Source organism: Macrobrachium nipponense, chromosome 3, assembly GCF_015104395.2.
Source record: "Macrobrachium nipponense isolate FS-2020 chromosome 3, ASM1510439v2, whole genome shotgun sequence".
Lineage (NCBI taxonomy): Eukaryota > Metazoa > Arthropoda > Malacostraca > Decapoda > Palaemonidae > Macrobrachium > Macrobrachium nipponense.
In genome coordinates, this window is record NC_087202.1 from 107,068,012 (window position 1) to 107,086,549 (window position 18,538).

The 18,538-nt window shown below is 37.8% G+C and overlaps 1 protein-coding gene across 2 annotated transcripts in view; it reads left to right on the plus strand.

Annotated features, from left to right (window-relative positions):
* LOC135221941 (uncharacterized protein F21D5.5-like) overlaps positions 1 to 18,538 on the plus strand; it is a 202,820-nt gene that overhangs the window by 130,128 nt on the left and 54,154 nt on the right. The window lies entirely within an intron of this gene.

Sequence of the window (18,538 nt, forward strand, 5' to 3'; positions counted from 1 at the left end):
CCTCAGAAGTTACGAGAGGGCTTCTCCCTAAATCTTCTGAGCCCGACCTAGTGTTGTTCTCAGATGCTTCCATTTCCGGTTGGGGATCAACACTGGGGGGGGAGGAAGTGTCAGGCTCCTGGAGAGGGGAACAGGTAGCCTGGCACATCAATGTAAAGGAACTGCAGCGATATTCCTGTCGCTGCAGTTCTTCGAAGACAAACTGTCAAGCAAGGTCGTTCAAGTCAACTCAGACAGTACCACATCCCTTGCATATCTAAAGAATCAGGGAGGAACTCACTCCAGATCCCTTTTTCTCCTTGCGAAAGAAGTTCTGCTATGGGCAGACGCAAGGCACATCAAGATCCTGACGAGATTCGTGGCAGGGGTTCAGAATGTCAGGGCGGACCTTCTCAGTCGACGAAATCAGATTCTGCCAACAGAATGGACCTTGCACCAGGAAGTCTGTCAACAATTATGGACATTGTGGGGACGTCCTCTAGTCGACCTGTTCGCTACATCGAGGACAAAGAGGCTTCCTCTGTATTGCTCCCCGGTTCTGGATCCAGGGGCATTGCAGTGGACGTGTTGCTCTGGAACTGGACAGACCTGGATCTTTACGCCTTTCCCCCATTCAAGATCATGGGGGAGGTAATGAGGAAGTTCGCAGCTTCAGAAGGGACAAGGTTGACTCTGATTGCCCAATGTGGCCAGCAAGAGAGTGGTTCACAGAGGTCATGACATTCCTTGTTGACTTCCCAAGAACGTTGCCCTGGAGGAGAGATCTACTCAGACAGCCTCACTTCAAAAGGTTTCACCAAAACCGCTCTCCCGCTCTGGCTCTGACTGCGTTCAGACTATCGAAAAGTTGGCCAGAGCGAGAGGCTTTTCAAAGGAGCTGCGAGAGCAATCGCTGATGCTCGAAGAGCCTCTTCAAGAGCTGTCTACCAGTCTAAGTGGGCCTCCTTCAGGGCATGGTGCAAAAAGGAAGGAATTTCCTCTTCCACGACCTCTGTGAACCAGATAGCAGATTTCTTACTCTATCTAAGAAATGTGCAGAAATTGGCAGTTCCTACAATTAAAGGGGTTATAGGAGTATGTTGTCTGCCGTTTTTTCGCCACAGAGGACTGGACCTCTCCGACAATAAGGATCTACACGATCTCTTAAGGTCGTTCGAAACCTCCAAGATTCCACAAGCAAGACCACCCTCATGGAATCTCGATGTGGTTTTGAAACATCTTATGTAAGTCCCTTTGAGCCTCTCCATGAAGCTTCTCTAAGGGACTTGACGAGAAAAAGCGCTTTTCCTAGCTTCTCTGGCGACGGCGAAGAGAGTTAGTGAAATCCAAGCGTTCAGTAGCCTAGTGGGCTTCAAGGGGGACAACGCTGTCTGGCTCGTTGGAGCCCGTACTTTTTCTGGCTAAGAACGAGAACCCGTCTAATCCTTGGCCGAAGAGCTTTGAAATCAAAGGAATGTCGTGGTCGTGGGTCAAGAACCAGAGAGAGCCCTGTGCCCTGTCAGGGCTCTCAAGTTCTATGTGAATAGAACTAAAGAGATAAGAGGTCCCTCAGGTAACTCTGGTGCTCGGTGAAGAGACCAGATTTGCCGTTGTTGAAGAATGCTGTTGCTTTCTTCTTGAGGGACGTCATTAAAGAGGCTCATTCATCTTGCCAGAAGACTGATTTGAGCTCTTTAAAGTGAAAGCTCACGAAGTCAGAGCCGTAGCTACTTCTCTTGCCTTCAAAGGAATATGTCTATCAAAGATATACTTGATAGCACCTTTTGGAGGAGCAATTCCGTATTCGCCTCACATTACCTCCGGGATGTGAGAACGATTTACGAGAAACTGTAGTTCTTTGGGGCCTACATTTCGCAGACACAGTTTTGGGGGCTGAAGGTAGTCTCTCCCTATCCCTTAGCTTAGTTAGGTTAGTTTTTTATTGTGTTTTTGGGTTGATGGTGAGATCTTCTGTGGAAATCTCCCATTCCTTAGTGTTAATGTCAGGGTTTTTTTTTGGTTACTTGGTCAGGTGGTGGCTCGGTTGCTGTGTTACTGCCATATGTTTGGCTAGATGGTCTTGTCACATTGAGGTCACGTCCCCGTTGACAGAGCATCCAGAGTGCACCAGCACTACAGGTCCAAACCTGGCTGGCAACTCTGATAAAAGCAGAAGCAGGCTTAAGTGACAGTAATCACAGAGTCTACTTTGCTATCAGGTAAGGAACCAAGAAGTAAATCTTTTACTTAATTTAAGTTTTCCTAAAAATCCTATTCTGTCTCTTACCACCATCCGAAGGTGGGATTCAGCTATATATATATCTGACAGGTAAGTTTTCATGAACAAAATGTTGTTATAATACAATTAAGTTTGTTCATACTTACCTGGCAGATATATAATTAGAGTGCCCACCCTCCTCCCCTCAGGAGACAAGGGTCATGAATAAATATGAACAGAAAATGGGAATGGTTCCTGATATCCGCCTCCCAGTGGCGGGAATGGGTACTACCACCTGGCCGCCACTACGTGTGCCGCGAGTTTTGAAATTCTGTCGGACGTCAGAAATACAGCTATATATATATCTGCAGGTAAGTATGAACAAACGTAATTGTTTATATAACAATAACATTTTTATGAAGTGAGTAGTGTCTATATTAATGATAGAAATCAACCTAATGTTGCATAGAGTAGTAAAGTCATGATTGGAGAGTGATATGATCATTAAGAAATATTAAGTCAGATACTGTTTTCCAATATCATAAAATAAGTCAGATACTGTTTTTCCAAATATTCAAAACCTTTTGCTCTTCACAGGAAATGGCATCTAGTGATGGACGACCATTTTCGGTTCCGTGCCTAATGTCATAAGTGCTTTGCAAAAGCTGCCATACTGAAACGACATCATCTTGCCCATTTCCGTCCGTATGTTTGCCACATATGCACAAGAGCTTTCACTAGACGTGAAGTTCTTGCTGAACATCTATTGGAGCCATAATGGTGCAGACTTGAGGTTACCTTGTCCAGTGTGTAACATGACCATAAAACGGAAACGTAATCTCCAGGCCCATATAAAGGTAAAGCATCCAGATTATTACAAGCAGAAAATAGCTAGCAGGGAATCTCTCTGTTGAGGGATAAACTTTACAAGTGTAAGTGATTTATTGGTACTTACTTGTATGGAGGATATTTTTTGTAACTTATTTATAATTTTATTTCTTAATAAGGTACTTCTGGCTCTTTTGTTATAGGTGTCTAGTCGCTGGACAAATGGAATCATAGCTAAAGTAAAAAGAAATTTAAATAATCGATGTAATGTAGAATATACTTATATTATGTGCTGTCTCATGTCAAATTCTCAAAGAAACTTATTTTCTGCAATGAAAATGTCTAATTTTTTTCAGAAAGAGAAGGGACCAATAAGGGATCATGATCACTTTTAATGGTGTTAGTTTTATTTTCTTTTATTTGCCTAAAGTTGAATAGATAAGTTGACAAAGTTTGTCAGTTTCACATGAATTAACTTTGCCATTAAATGTTTGAAGACATTGGATAGATAGTCAAACGGATTTTTATGGGGTCTTTGCTACTGCCTCTGTAAGTAGTAATTGTTTATGCCAGTCAAAGATTTGTTGTTGAATTGTAGATGTTTCCCTCCATAGTGTTAAGAGTTGTTTCAAGTTTATCTGCCATTGTTCAGGGGTCAGTTGATAACTGATTAGCTTTTAGGGACAAAGTAGGTTTTGAATTCCTTATTTTATTTGGTGGTTTCATCTTTTTTAAATATTTTTAAATGATATTAATTCAAATGTGCCTCTTGAGTATGGTCTTCATGAAAGCACATGAAGATTTTTTTTTTTTAAGACATTAAAACTATTCAATGGGTTTTGGCAAGGAATCTCGATGGAAAATTTATTGTTGTACTTAACATTTGTTATTAAGAGCGACCGTGACATTTCAGCCAATGGATCTGAAACTTTTTCATAAAATGAATATGCTAGGTAGTACTGTACAAGTCAGTGTAGTACGCTGAAGGAAATGGACCGTAATTAAATATTGTTTATTTAAATTATTAAGTATGAAATCCCATGTGGCAATATCTTAGTAAGTATTTTAAGGTAGTAAGCAAGACCAAACATTTTCTTGTTCTTATATTAGATATCAGAATAGACTTTTTTAAACTTTCAGGTACTGTATTTAATATGCTGTTGGTGTTTCTTAAAAACAAAAATATCCAGCAATGTCCACTACACATAAGAAACCAACTTAAGAAAAGCACAGAACACACAAGTGCGCATAATAAAATCATTCAAGATGATGATGATCTGGTTGTAGATATCATAGTTAAATTTGCAATGGAGCAATGTCATCTTTCTTTAAAAAAAGTTACTGTAATAAGCTGTGTCTAAGGCAACATTTTAACCTTAAAAAATCTCCCCCAAAATGGGAGTTCGTCTTTACGCCTAGTATAAAAAACAACCTAAAATCCTCTGCTGAGATTTTTAATGATAGGCTGACCACCCCTAAGTATCAATAGTAATGTCAATTGTTAACTACCATCACAACTATTGAAACTGTAAAACAAAAACTACTGTGATAACAGTAAAAAAAACCATAGGTAATTCAGTGAATGACTTGTGACACAACTGTCAATACGGTAAACAAAACAACTATAATTGCAGTAGTATTTACCATTATTAAATGTTCAAGATGAGCAAACTCTCACTTTGGTACTAGCTTTAACCAGAATACCATTATTAATAAGGCAATAATATTAGACAATTTTATTATTAATAACTTATTATACAATGCCCTTTTAGCATTGATAGATAATTAAAGTTACCAAAAGGGTAAATCGGGATAGTCTAACTTTCGTGTTTACAAACCATAGCCGTGCTCGTAGTTCCCAGTCGTGCTTGACTTACAAGCCAGTATTTCCTTGGTAGTAGTATTTTATAATCAACTACAGTAAAGGGTTTTGCGATATTGATAGTTCCCCAGTTATCTTTCATATCGGGGATCACTCCAATATGAAAGGAATACATTCATGCGGATATACTTCCAACGCCAGTGACGTCACTTTGCATTCAGCATTTGTTGTAATGCTTACCACATGTTTTTCCTAAGGGAATACAAAATTATTTTTTCATGAAGGTGAGCTTGCCAAACATTTTAAAATCTTGAAGATACAATAATTCCAATTACATCAGGTGATAGTATTACGTATTTAATTTAATAAATTGTGGGGTCATTCTTATATGGTGAAAATACCTCTTAACCTACATTTTGATATAAAAAATGGGCCTCATCATATACATGCTGGCATATATGGTACTTAAAAAACAAATTTCAAATTAATGTTCCATTTTCAAGATTACAATACATAGTATGTAAATTTATTTTTGGGTTAGGCGCAGAGCATATATAATAAATTTGTATTGTGAGAAATTGGAAAGTATTCCAAAAGTTTCCTTTTAGCCTGTTTCATTTATATAAATTTATTGAATATTTATTGAATAGATTACATAAATTTAGTAAACTACATTGCTTTTACACATGAAATAACATTAGTAGGGTGATGATAGGAAAACTAAAAAATAAGCAGGAATATGGAAAAATATTGAGTGACATTCATTTTTCATTTGAGACCAAAATGCCTAAGGTGGGATGGGAAGATTTTTTTTAGTGTAAGCTATATCTTTTGCCCACAATAGATCTCTAGCCGATTACATGCCCAATTCATCTCCATCACCCAGTTTCATTTTCATTGTATTTTCATTTGTTACATGAAAACTTGGCATGATTGGTGCTATGTGGTATGATATGTAAACAGTATTAAATTTACAAGCTAACCAGTGTGCATTGTTATGAGTTGTCTGCAGAAGGCTTGTGCATTGTTTTATATCTGATGTACGAAGAAAATTAATATGAACTTGAGAATGTTGGCATAAGGAGGGACCTGCAGAGTTTAAAACTGAAGAGGATATTTGTATGGGATTTTGCGAAGATCATAAATGGAACAGGCTCAGGACCATCCAGAATAGTAGGCAGCTAAATAGAAGCAGCAGAAGAGGATGTCCTAAAGGGAGAGGTATAACCAGAATAGACAGAAAAGAGCCCTCCAGTAATGGCATATAAAGGAAAATCTGTAAAATAGTAAAATTGCTTGAGCATCCTATATAAAGGTACTGGCAGAACAAAGGAGTTAAAATCTCTAATTGCCAGTTTGGTTTCATGCAACATTGATCAACAATAAAAGTAGTTGTTTATATTAAGGCAACCACAAGAAAAAGTATTACCCCACTGAAGGAAGAGGTTATACATATATTTATAGATCTGGAAAAGAAATTTAGTCAAGTATCAAGACAGAATAAAATGGCATTACAATGGCAGAAAGTCCAGAAAGAACTGATATTACTTTACCAAAATACTAGATCTAGAGTGAAGACAGTGGCAGATGTGTCAGGATAATTTGAGATAAATATTGATACTTATCAAGGACCAGCACTGAGCCCTTTACTAAACACTTTTTGTAATTAAAGAAGCCATCTTAGAAATAGCAGAAAATATCACAAATAAAAAAAATCAAAACTTCTCCAAAAATTGCAAACTATTCTGTACCAATTTATAACATGAAAGGAACTTAAATTTTTTTGTGAAAATGTCAAATTTTCAAAATGCCAGTTCAATCTTACTCTAGGATACGTGCAGGCCATGGTGAATCATGCCCCAAATGCAGTCTGTTTGAATCTGACCAATAATTAATTAGATAGGAAAGCAAGTATCCAATAATAAACTTAACATCATTCTAATTTTTCTCTGATGGTCCCTTTAGCCCTCACAGTCCAGCTAAATACATATTAAGCACAACCCTAGACAGGGCTAAATTTAAGGATGGCCAATTTAAAAAAGAAAAACAAAATCAGTGGAAAGAGGAAGATGTGCACATTCAGCCCAATCATGTTTAATGAGAAATCTTTGCATCCCACGTAGCAATCCCTCCTGTATGAGAGCTCTTCTATGTGAATTTCAATTTCAAACGACTTTTACTTAAAGTAAACAATCTGATAACAGTCAACCCCTGCCTATTTGCGGTTCTGGATTCGCGGCTTCACCTATTTGCAGATTTTTTTGTGGAATGTAGTATATCTGCATTATTTGCTAAAATTTGCATATTCCCACAGACTATTTCGTAGAGAATATTCACTAATTGTCGTATTACCATATTTTTATGACAAAATACATCTTTCATGATATAACTATTAAAATAGATAGTTATAAATGTTTTTAGAGGGGATTTTTGTTGAATGAGCTTTTAAAGTAGGCAATTATGAGCATTTTTAGAGGGCTGTCAAGCGCCAACTCCTGTGACGAACCACCACCACAACACTAGGAACATCACTACGCACTCTCCCAATAGATGACTTGCGTACATGGCCACGTACATGCACGTGTGGGGCAGACGCACGTATGTGCAAAGGTGAAGTGCCTTGGACACTCGAAATAGAACAAAAATCTCTCGGATTCAAACCCTGGAAAACACCAAGAGGAGGAGTAGACAACAGCTGCACTATTTCCGCGCTCACAACTTTCGATCTCTTGACAGGCGCCTTGAGATCCTTACGGCGACTGATAAGCCCTGTAGTTGGAGAACCAGAAGAATTTGCAACGTGCACGAACGTGGGAGGCTGCGACACACTCGCGACTCGATGCAGAGGAGGAAGCAGCCACTGCAGATCACACAGGGAATGAAACACTAACACTCGCGGGAACATGGGTGTGCCACTCCTCACTTGCAGACGAAGAAAAGGCGAAGTCCTTAACCTTCCAACACTTGATACACCAATGCGACGGAGATGGAGGAGAAGGAGAGGAAGACAGCACTGACTCCTTACACAATCTCTTTGCAGGAGGCGGGGGTGACGCAACACGCTTGCTTCCAGTCCTCCCAGCTGACATGGTAGCAAACCTGTCTTTTAAAACGGAGTCCAACCTCTTAAGAACTGCCTGACATATAGCCTCAGACGAATCAGCAAGAAAAGGGGCCGACGACATGGAAAGGAGATGCAGTGAACTGGATGGCAGTGATGACATCACTGGAGCAAACAATGATGACAAATGAGCGAGGCAGTGCAGTGGAGGAAACTGGGAGTAACGTCATTGATGGAAGTGACGTCACTAGCGGCGCTGACTTCATGGCTTCCCCTCGATTTGAGGAGGAAGCAGACGCAACTGGCAGAGGGATACAAAATGGCTGACCCTGTGACGTCACCAGTGGCGCTGACACCATGGCTTCCCTCTGACTTGAAGTGGCAGTCGTCAATGGCAGAGCAATACAATATGGCTGACCTCAGCTACCAACGAAGATGAGGCCAGAAAGAGGGGGAAGGCGAGCATCCAAGAAGTGCGTCGGCAAACCCTCCAAGGAGGGTGGACCCTGTAGCCCAAGTGGCCCCCAGAGCGCCGCCATTTTGGACGTCTCCAACTCTGAAACGAAAGAAATTAATGAAAAAGCCTCCTCCCTCTCGGGAATTAAATTAATTCCCGAGGAAGAGGGGATGACATTACATAATAAGTCAGCCTGAGGGCCTCCTGATACTTCCAACGACAAATCAATGGAAGAAAAGGAAGGAGACAAAGGCACAACACTAGCATGAGGTGTGACTGCTTCAGGAGACGAAGTATCAGGAAGAGGAGAAGAAAATCCCTCCCATGAAGGAAGGGTAGAAACTCTACGATGCTCCCTCTTACTATAAAATAATTTCCACTGCTCTCTAGGCCACGCACAACATTCCGTGTAGGGATTCGTTAGGTACAAACGTTGAACACCTACTGCAAGTTCTGTGAGGATCTGTCGCTAAAGAAGACAACAAACAAAAACATGGGAAACCTTGAGTACACGGGCACACACATTGTCGAGGCCGAGAAGGAGCAGAAGAAGCCATAATACACACACACACACACACACACACACACACACACACACACACACACACACACACACACACACACAGAAACAAGCAAAACCAGGCAATGAACCGGTAAAAGGGCGTGAGAGGTCAACCACAACTCTCGCCCAGGCAGTTAAGAAAAAGACCGAACGCTGTAGCATGGGTGCGTGGTCCTTGACCACTTTTTACCCAGTATACGTATGCGTTGCCAGATCTCGCAAGATTCCTTGCTTTTCATCTGCGATTTAACTGGATCCAGCTAGGCGCTATAAAATTATCCTATTGTTAAGAACGAAGGTTTGCAGCTATGAAAAATACAAATTGGCTTTGGAAATTTGTAATTAAAAAAAAAAAAAAATAAATAAATTTTCTTATACCATGTGCATTTGCATACTTCTTATCCTATTCCTCTTTCCATGGATGTGGCTTTTTTTTTTCTTTTTTTATTTTAAGCTGGCCAACCTAAAAGTTTGCACTGTCTGGGGGTGTTCTTAATGTAAATTTGTTTTTCTTTTTTGTTTTAGACCGGCCTGTAAGGTTAAGGAATAGAAAATATGTGATAAACCAGGATAGTAGGTTTCATAATAATCTTGTCAACTAGTAGTTTCAGCATCCCTCCTACAGAACCTGGCAACAATAATGGTCCTGGATTAACTTAAAAATGTAATTCGGTAGCATATATCCGCTCCTTAGCAAGGGGGAGTAAGGAGTGGTAACGAACCCTGGCACGCTGGTTTGTTACTGGACAGTCAAAGTTTCTCTTTAGTTCTCTATACTACATGATTCGTCCCATATATCATTGTACGTAACTCAGTTGCCGAGTTGTTGGATATCACTGTAGTATCTAGCTTCTCATGGGCATCGGTCCCTCTCCGGTAGATATTTCTTCTGGAGCTGGGCTGGTGGATAGGCCCCCAGCTGGTTTAGGGTGTCTGTACCTCCCTCCAAGTATAAGTTTATCCTGTTGTTAAGACCGAAGGTTTGTTCGCGTATGAACAAATGACAAATTTTCGAAGACAATTTGTATTTTTCACAGCTACAATCCTGAGGTCTTAACGTTGTACTGTCCCCCTCTAGCTGCCCCTCTGTCTTCTAAAGACATCCTGGGTTAGGAAAAACTGAACGCAGTGGTGTGGGTGCGTGGTCCTCGACCACTTTTCACCCGATATACACACGCGTTGCCAGACGAGATTCCTGGCTTTTCATCTGCAATTTAACCTGATCTAGCTAGGCGCTAGAAAATTATCCTATCGTTAAGACCAAAGGTGTGTAGCTATGAAAAATACAAATTGTCTTAGAAAATTTGTCATGTTACGCTGAGACTGCACTGTAATTGTGCCTAATTATTCTGAAAAATTCTCCAGAGGCTGTTCCTAACAAAGAAAGCCATTGCCACATAGGAAGCTTCCTTAAACATGAACATTGCATTTGCATTCATTACCAAATCGGTTGTCTCAGTGATGAAATAAATAAAAAGTAAATGGGTCTTACTTTACGTGGTTAGTATAATCATTCTTCTTCATGTAGAACTTTTTACTGAAGTATCTCCAGAGAAAAAAGACAGAGGAGATGCACAGAAAAAAAATCACAAATAGTTTTGCACTTGCGTAGAAAATTGTTTACAATTTCACGCTTTGTCTGACAAAAATGAACGTGGGTTCTTAGTTACGTATTTTTTCACTTATCATTGTAATAAACGACAGCATCAGAGCTTAGAACATATTCCATTATTACTGCCCAGAAGCACACAAGAGTTGCCTCACTTGATGCCACGAGTGAGTATTGCCATGTAACACTTTTTCATTTTCATCTAATTTAGAGAGAGATTACACTTGTTTCCAAATACTACTAAAGTTTTTATTCTATATGCGTATACATGTCTGCGTGCATGTATTATGCACTTTATATATTCAAATGTCTGAATCTAGATAGCCAGCAATATGTAATGTTTATTTTGCTTCATCACATACCTGGCAGTACATACCACCTTCCTGAGCACATTCAATACTGTTTGTTTTGCTCCAAACCCTTCAAACTGAATCATAAGAGGTCTAGAGCTGAAAAGAGGAAGGTTGGGAATTTTGGTGGTATATGTACGTATTCCACTTCTGTGTGCCTGATACTTTGCAATAGTATTGATTGGTGGTACTCTGTGTACCCTCAAACAAACTGACAGTAAAGAAGGGTAAAGGGATAAAATTCTTTGAAAAGCAAGAAGTGCCTATTTATCTTCACATAGAAAATCCTGCAAATTGCAAAAGTATATCCTCATCCAGAAGAGTTAGAAAAGTCAACTAAAATTCATAATGCATAGAGACTGAACCAGGTGAAACCAACAGATCTGTGGCCTTCGGAATACCGTCGACAGAGTTGGCTAACTTGAACCGGTCTGTTAATTAGAAAAGAATTCTTGCTTCTGAAAGAAAACATCATCTACCTTTGTGCAACAAATTCCTAGTGAATCCTTGGCCTTCAGAATACCATCAACAGAGTTGGCCAACTTCAACCAGTCTATTCAGTAGGAAAGAATTCTTGCTCCTGAAAGACAACACCATCCACCTTTGGACAACAAATTCCTAGCGAATAACTGAGGCACTGTACATGAGCCGAAACAAAATGCCTTGAACAGCAATACTTTCCCTGCAAGTACACATTGAAGGAACTTGTGTGACAGGATTTATTGGTATTAGGAAAATGAATTCTGCATGTCCACTGAAACTTCCCACCATTCTTTTGGGAAGTCACTAAAACCATACTGGAAAGAACTAAAAAAAATCAGAATCGCGACAGACGCATGAAGTTGACCAATCTCGATATGTCAACCCATGGGGTGCTATTCTCCAGTTGCTTATGGTTTCGGGAAAAAGTCAGAGGGAAGATCCAGTGAATCACCAACACCTGCTCCATTGCCTTCTCCTGTAATACAACCTCCCACTGAAGAACTAGATACTTCTGTTTGAAAGGACACAAAGTTAACCCTTAAACGCCGAAGCGGTAAAAATAAAAAATAAAAAAAAACTCCCCCGAATTCCGGAGCCGGTTTTGAGCGAGTGCGGAAACGGAAAAATAATTTTTTCAAAAAATCACAGCGCGCTTAGTTTTGAAGATTAAGAGTTCATTTTTGGCTCCTTTTTTTGTCATTGCCTGAAATTTAGTATGCAATCATCAGAAATTAAAAATAATATCATTATCATATGGTAATAATGTGATATATGGTAGCGAAAAAAAAAAATTCATACATAATTGTATTAAAATCACGCTGTGCAAAAAACGGTAAAAGCTAACGAGTTTCTTTTTTTTTCGTTGTATTTTACACTAAATTGCAATCATTTTGATATATAATACATTGTAAAACAATAAAAGCAACACCGGAAAAATATTATCACAAAATGATGTACGAATTCGTAACGCGCAGACGTAAAAAAATGTTTTTTTTTTAAATTTCACCATAAATCTAAATATTGTTCTAGAGACTTCCAATTTGTTTCAAAATGAATACAAATGATTGAATATTACGATACTTCAAGAGTTTTAGCTTACAATTGCGTTTTTCGACCATTTCGGTAGAGTCAAAGTTGACCGAAACGTGGTGGTTTTTCTATTTATTGCGATTTATATGCAAATATTTCGAAAATGAGAAAAGCTACAACCTTCAAATATTTTTCCTTTTATTTTACATGAAATTGCGCACATTTTCATATATAAAACTCTATGAAATGCCTAATATGAAACGGGGCAAATTTTCCGAGAATTCGATGTACGCAATTCGGAGTTTTATGGCGGAGAATCCGCGAGCGTAGGGAAGGAAAGTTTTTTTCATAAATTCACCATAAATCGAAATATTGTGCTAGAGACTTCCAATTTGTTGCAAAATGAAGGTAAATGATTGAATATTACTAAAATATAAGAGTTTTAGCTTACAATTGCGTTTTTCGACCATTTCAGTAGAGTCAAAGTTGACCGAACGTGGGTTTTTTTTTTTTTTTTTTTTCTATTCATCGTGATTTATATGCAAATATTTCGAAAAATGAGAAAAGCTACAACTTTCAATTATTTTTCGTTGTATTCTACATGAAATTGCGTACATTTTTATATATCAAAACTTTATGTAACGGCTAATTTAAAATGGGGGTGCAAACATTACCACAATCGCACGTATGATTTTTTTTTCGGAAGAGTTACCGCGCGGACGTAAGGAAAATTTTATTTTTTTCATAAATTCACCATAAATCAAAATATTATGCTTGAGACTTCCAATTTGTTACAAAATGAAGGTAAATGATTGAATATTACTAAAATATAAGAGTTTTAGCTTACAATTGCGTTTTTCGACCATTTCGGTAGAGTCAAAATTGACCGAAGGTTGAAAATTTGTCACTTATCATTTTTATATGAAAATATTTCAAAACTGATAAAAAGCTATAACCATGGGTTGTTTTTAGTTGTATTGTGCATGAAATTGCGCCACATTTCCATATATAAAACTTTATGTAACGGCTAATTTTAAAATGGTGCCAAAACATTACCACAATCGCATGTATGATTTTTTCGGAAGAGTTACCGCGCGGACGTAAGGAAAAAGTTTTTTCATAAATTCACCATAAATGGAAATATTGTGCTAGAGACTTCCAATTTGTTGCAAAATTAAGGTAAATAGTTGAATATTACTACATATAAGCGTTTTAAGCTTACAATTGCGTTTTTTTCGACCATTTCGGTAGGAGTCCAAGTTGACCGAAGGAAGGTTGAAATTTTGGCACTTATTGTTATTTATATGGAAATATTTCAAAATTGATAAAAGTTACAATCATGAGTATTTTTTTTGTTGTATTCTAAATGAAATTGCGCACATTTTCATATATAATACTTCATGTAACGGATAATTTTAAAAACGCGTGCAAAAATTATGTCAAAGTGACGAAATAATTTTTGAGATTTGTCACTGATACTTTTTAGTGGCGATAAGAAAGAAATTCGCGCTTGCGCGCCATGCGTAACGATTGTAAACAAAACAACGCCTTGATCCGTGAAACTCCCAGCATCCCCCAAGCGTGTGATTCAAAAGTTTTCGGCTGGTAGGCTATAAGTATTTTTTCCGCGAATTTTTTAAAAAAACTTTTTTGAGCCGACGTATGGTACGTCCATTCGGAAATCGGGGGAGATTTTGACTCGACGTTTAATACGTCCATCGGGCGTTTAAGGGTTAAGTATATCTTAGTTTAACCAGACCACTGAGCTGATTAACAGCTCTCTTAGGGTAGGCCCGAAGAATTAGATTTTTATTTACGTGTCTAGGACCAATTGGTTATTTAGCAACGGGACCTACAGCTTATTGTGAGATCTGAACCACATTATATCGAGAAGTGAATTTCTATTCACCAGAAATAAAGTCCTCTGATTATGCATTGGAGGCAGCATGGAGTGAACTCGGGCTGCCAGATTGATAGGCAAGTACACAACCCACTCGTCCAATGAGGAACTGAGAAGACAAAGGAATGGCTGGCTATAGGAAACTAAGCCAGTGTGAGTGGCCTCTTACCAGAACCTGAGGCGCCATCTTATTGTTTGTGGTGCCAGTTTGGGGAGTTTGAGGAGCAAGCAGTATTTTAGAAAGGAAAAGTGTTGGAGTTTTTTACCTGTTTGGTCAAAGCCATTTCTGACGCTTCAGGTGAATGTTCTCTTGCTTATACTAACTCAGTTTTGATCAAGTGAGAATACTTAAGCTCCTCTTTTTGTTTCTCTGTTGAGTCCCCTTCTAAGTCTGACTCTCTTTCAAGGGAGTTATATATTGATAAATCATACATCTTTCTCACACAGGCATTTCACACTAAAAGGTATAAAATGCCTGTGTGAGAAAGATGTATGATTTATCAATGTATACTCTCTTGAAAGAGAGTCAGACTTAGGTGACTCGACAGAGAAACAAAAAGAGGAGCTTAAGTATTCTCACTTGATCAAAACTGAGTTAGTATAAGCAAGAGAACATTCACCTGGAAGTGTCAGAAATGGCTTGGACCAAACAAGTAAAAAACTCCAACACTTTTATTTTCTAAAATGCTGCTTGCTTCTCAGACTCCCCAAGCTGGCACCACAAACAATAAGATGGCGCCTCAGCTTCTTTAAGCTGGCATAGAGAAGAGGCAATCATACTGAGCAAGTTCAGTAAAAAATAAAGCTTCAATAATCTAAACAGAGACCTGGAAAACAAACTGTCTCAAATATGTCTCTTAAAATGAACGAGACGAAGAAAAGTGAATCTTGATGAAAGACTATTTGCGTATTGGTAAAGTGCCTATATCATAGCTGGTTTTCCACTACTTAAAAAAAAAACAGGAAGACAAGTGCTGGCAGACTTAAAAGTACGTAGTTTTGTGCACCAGAGTATTAGAAAACATACAAAGATAACCGAGACCTCTTCTTTACATGGCTTTCCTCCATTAAATGAAGATAAAGTGAAGCCCAACTCTCCAGCAAACACTGGCAAATCGAAGAAGATTCCAACAATTCAAAGTCATCTTCCACCAGAGGAGTAATTAGTGCAACTGTGGGCAACAGCAGACAATAACCCGCAATGATCTTTCATTCAGTTCATTAAACAAGACTTGGAGCATGAAAAATGCCAGGCAGGTGACAGAGGTCACAGAACCACGTTGCTCCGAGAACCAACGTGGTTCCTTGGCAGCAGACTCTTCCAATTGTTGCAGAGCAGGCAAGGGCACTGACACTACCTCTTACAGAGGAATGTGAAAATGATCACACTCCATGGAGGGACCAGGATGATTCCGTGACATATATTCAGATAAACCTTTTCCGAACCAAAATAAGGTTTCTGTCCTGTTCTAACTTCTCATACACTTTCCCTTAATTGAAGGAGAGCGGAAGGTAGAGTTCAAGAGGAAGTCTCAGTACATGTATAGCTAAAGCATTAGCAGAGGAAAAGGCCATAGACCGAGTAAGGAAAATGCAAATGAAGGACCTGGAGAAGGGGGAGAAATACGTAACAGATTTAAGACCTGACCTATTTGCATTTGTAATCTATCTGCTTCCCTTTCTTCCTATAAAGTCCTTTAATAATCCCCACTTTCCTCACAACTATTTTCAAGATCACACTTTTCACCCCTGCAGCCAGCACAGTGTGTATGTCACCTCAAAAATCAACATTCTGCTAACATAGTAATAATTCCTACAGAACCTGACATTTTTAGCTTGATTCCAGTGGAAGGCATCTTAGGAATGTACAGTACCTTGAAAGCAGAAAATAGCCAAAACCACGAAATACCAACAGAAGCGCCTATACTTCACAATTATGCCAAGGAGAATTATGGCAAGCTAAAACATTCAAAACACTCCCTGAGGAGAACAGGTGTACTAGACAGTCATCTGGGCAGCCATTCAGTCTTTCCTTTTGTTTGAATGCCGACTTGCCTGTAGGTGCAGATATAAGCTATCTTTAACAGTAGGTAAGATATCTGCTATGGTTTTAGACTTGTGACCAATTATATTTGGTGTTATTAAATTCTGAAACAGAGTAGTTCCCACATAATCAGCATTTCAGAAACCATATTGATGAGTAAGCACTGGTGTTGGAAGTGATGAATCAGACAGCAAATGAAGCCTTAAGTATGATTTTGCCATTTATTATTGCAAAATTAATTGTATGGAGTGCAATACATTTTCAAATCAGAATTTTTCATGAGACAAGACTTTCAGGTAATAATGAATAGCTTCCTTTGGATGACAGTGTATTGCAGAAATATGTAAGGTTTTATCCCTCGAAGTTCGTCAGTATCTTGACCCTTTCTCAACACTAGTATCCATGTAATACAATATGAAAATTTGAGAATATTTTAGTTTTGCTAGTTTCTTGCAATATTGTAATTATTTATTGTCTAATAACGACAGGTCAATAGCAGAAGTTAATTAGATATGATGAATTTTGCTCTTTTAGATGATTAAGTTGGTTTTTCTGTATATTGGTTATAGTGGTTCTTGTATATTGATTACATGCACTATAACCAGGAATACATAATTAGTGCTGAATTATGCAGTTAAAAAATTTTCCTTATGGTGTAAGTTTTTGTGTTTAATGTTGACCTGAAAACAAATTTCATGATAGGTAGTTATATATGTACTATTAGGTTTTTCGTTTTTGGTGACTTAGTTGTAAGGATTTTGAAGTTGCAGTGGTTTTGACAGGTTTGCTGTGAATTCTGGTGTACTGGTTATGATTAGTACAGTATTATTAAGTAAACATTCCTGATTTATGAGTAATGCAGATAATGTTGCACATTATTTTTAATTGATTTTTTTTTTATTTCAGCACTAGAATATTGTGTTTGTAATTACTAAAGTTATGTAAAATATGTTAGTTTGCTTAAGAAATCCATACAGTATACCTATTATCTCTATTAATATTTGTCAATCTCCACCTGCAAAACAATGAACATTATGACCTTAATACATAGGTGTTGAGTCATTAATAATTGAAATGTAATGTTTAGATATTAATTGGAAAATCATTTTTATTCTTCCTCATGCTGTACCTGTCCAGGGTGGTTGATTAGTGCCAAGAGTGCAATTTGATAACTTCCATTGCAGCCCCATATAGATCAGCTGAAATGTCATTTTTTATATTGATTTTACTTGATTTATTTGGTAGTTTAGCTTCCCATTATTATTTATTTATTTAATTAATATACATCTACATGAATGCAGCAGTACACTTTTTTTTCTATGACTTCTGGCATGTACAATACTACATTAACCTGTATACTTTTGCTTATGATTTTAGGAACTTGTGGTAGAACTGAATTCTCTACAAAAACTTTAGTATCCAGCATTCCTTAGCAGTGATTACAGTTTGGTATAAAAAGTACTTCATTATCCCAAAATTTATTTAAGTATGCTGGACTTGAGGATAAACTTTTGAAAAATTGCATTTTATAAAAAATAAATTGATTGTAAACATATGTTGGCATGTCTGGCTTCTATTTTGAAGGTAGCCCCGCAAGGCTTTGCCGAATGGTTATAAGTAACTAGTATCAGTAATTGTACAATAGTAATGTGTGGAATTATTCAATAGTTTTTTGAGTGTAGTACTCTTCACCCCACCCGTTGAATGCCAGCTAGTCAAGGTACATGTTAGGCAGTGAAAGGCATTAGTATTGTTTGTGTTATTCTGTAAAACATCATTTTGTTTTTTAAGTATTTTCTGTGGAAAAGTTTAGCAAAAATGGAAAATAAATTACCTTAAAGTGAATTTTTGATAATTTAATTTGAATTTGTAAGACTAAGATAACCAAATAGGTCCTTCCTTTTTAGATTATAAACCTTAAATATTACATGAATTCCAAGAATCATGGATGCATTTTTACCAATGTGTTTTTAATTTATTGTTGCTCAATCAGTTAAATCTTGGTTTTTAATTTTGCTGGTTCTGTAGATGTTCAGGTTTTGTATATAATGTAAATATAAGTATCTTCTCTCTAATTTTTTTTATTTATGAATTGTTTGCACTGAATGATCTCATTAACAATTGACAGGCTTCCATATGCTGCATTAATAGGATTACGTTGCATCATGATTTTCCTCTCCTTAGATGTTCAAAATA